Genomic DNA, 2,461 nt, shown 5'->3' on the forward strand with positions numbered 1-2,461 from the left:
TGGCAGCCATATTGGATTTGAACTTCTGGTTGACCACTGGTTCTCCAAGGGGATCTGATATTGGAAATGTCCACTTCCAGATACAGATCAAGGCAGATAGTCGGTTTGCACCTTTGCAGTTGTACTATTATTTCATGTCTACCCATTTTGTTGCAGTAAATAAATAATTCCATATATATAAGGATTTAGATGACGGTAAACCTGTTTAGAGGTCTTTTTAGATGAACATTTTTGTGAATTACAGAGAAAAAAAAATGTATCTGATTTTATTTCTAGTAAACTATTTAGTAACTGGATCCTACATTTTCAACCTGATTCCCAACAATCATGACAGAACAATTCAAACCAACTCAGTGGGACCTTTTGCTGGTAGACATACTTACTGGATCAGTTATAGTCTACTATAGATATTCTTCTGAATTTTTAGATATTGTTGAAAATAGCAAATTATCAAAACCCTCCTGGGTTTATAAAATGTAATGCATGTTGGCATGAAATATTCTTAAGTAGACAGCAGTGATTTGTACATAAAACAATTAGCTAAAACAGTTAAAAACTGGCTGTTCTGGGAGGATGGGGTCCGGGGCCCTCTGTTAATGGCTGTCTGTTCTCTGCAGACCGCAGCAGAGTTGGTTCCCATTGTCGGCAGTAAGACAGACCTGTTCCCAGTGGATGTTGGTCTCCTCCAGGGCTGCCCTTTGTCACCGGTTCTGTTCATTTCATTTATGGACAGAATTTCTAGGCGCAGCCAGGGACCGGAGGTTTGGGGACCCTCTCTGCTGTTTGCAGATGATGTGGTCCTGTTGGCCTCTTCGAAGCAGGACCTTCGGCGTGCACAGTGGCGGTTTGGAGCCAAGTATGAAGCGGCTATGAGGATCGGCACCTCAAAATCAGAGGCCATGGTTCAAGTATCTCAGGGTCTTGTTCATGAGTGAGGGACTGATGGAGCAGTAAAGATTATATGGTGTTAAACATATGAAGAATTTAGAATTCAAATTCGAAACGATTATGTTCACAAAAAGATTCGGTCGAAAACTAAGACGAATTTGATGATTTATGCTTTTTTTTTTAAATAAGTTTCACACAGCAACCATATTAAAATTCAAGGTTACCTCGGGTCTTTTTGTCACCATTTATTTTCCTTTAAGTCAACAACTTGATGCCTGTTGGTATTCCATAGATAGAAACATTTTGAATAGATAAATTTGTTAGTAAAATTTGACTTAATTGACTCGATACATTTATTTTTTGATATTGAGATCTGTACAGTAAACCTACATTGCTTTATCTATATAGTCCTTGCATTGCTGTGGATTACAATAAAATAACCTCTCTACTATAGTGTGATTGGGTGGGTAGCTAGTAAGGTTTTGTTTGTAGCCATGAAAGTAAAAGTAGGAGGGACTAAAATAGGAATGAAAATATGGAATAACTATAATTAAGAAGATACAGGATCAGAACTCAGAACCTTCTTGCTGACTTTTTTTTTTCAAAGTCCAAAGAAACAAACCTCAAATACAAGTAGGGCCGATTCAGTTAATCAGATCAGCTATGATTGATTGATTATTGAAATTATTGTCAGCTAATTAAGTGATTCATTGTTCACTGAAGGATACAGACTCTGAGACACAAGAATCCATTCAAAGCTGTAATTAATCAAAAACAGTAAAACAATATTTAAAAAATCTATCTATGCATCATATATTCCTTATCCAGACCACCTTGATGGTAAAGTTTTATTTTAAGCTGGTTTGGAGTAAGCTTATTTTAGCTGCTTGTATCCAAGATCTCGATCATTCGTACATGATCCAAGCATAGGTAAGGGTAGGAACGTAGACAGACCAGCAAATCCAGAGCATTGCCTTTTAGTCCAGCTCTGCAGCCCCTATGACAAGTATGGAAGCATTTCTGTGTATCTAAATGTTAAAAGGTGGATCAACTGGTACAGTGGTGCGGTCAGAGGCTTCCATCCATCCATTTGCCTACAAGCTTATCCCTGCTGGGGTCGCGAGGGGTGCTGGTCCCTATCACCAGCCGTCAGTGGACGACAGGCGGGTAACACCCTGGACAGTTTGCTAGTCTATCACAGGGCAACACAGAGACAAACAGAACAAACAGCCATCCACACACACTCACACCTAAGGAGAATTTAGAGAAGCCAATTAACCTAACAGTCATGTTTTTGGACTGTGGGAGGAAGCCTGAGAACCCGGAGAGAAACCATGCATATATAGGGAGAACATGCTAACTCCGGGCCAGGAATCAAACCCAGAACCTTCTTGCTGCAAGGCAGTAGTGCTACCCACCGCTCCACTGTACAGAATAGTTAGACCCATCTGAATTTTAACCTAATTAGGGCGACAGTGGCGTTGGATGTAGGAGTTTGCCCTGAAATCGAAGGGTTGACGGTTCAAGCCCCGACTCCAACTTTCAGTGTCGTTGTGTCCTTGGGCAAGACACT

The sequence above is a fragment of the Cyprinodon variegatus genome, unplaced genomic scaffold, assembly GCF_000732505.1.
Source record: "Cyprinodon variegatus isolate N-32 unplaced genomic scaffold, C_variegatus-1.0 Scaffold17, whole genome shotgun sequence".
Classification (NCBI taxonomy): domain Eukaryota; kingdom Metazoa; phylum Chordata; class Actinopteri; order Cyprinodontiformes; family Cyprinodontidae; genus Cyprinodon; species Cyprinodon variegatus.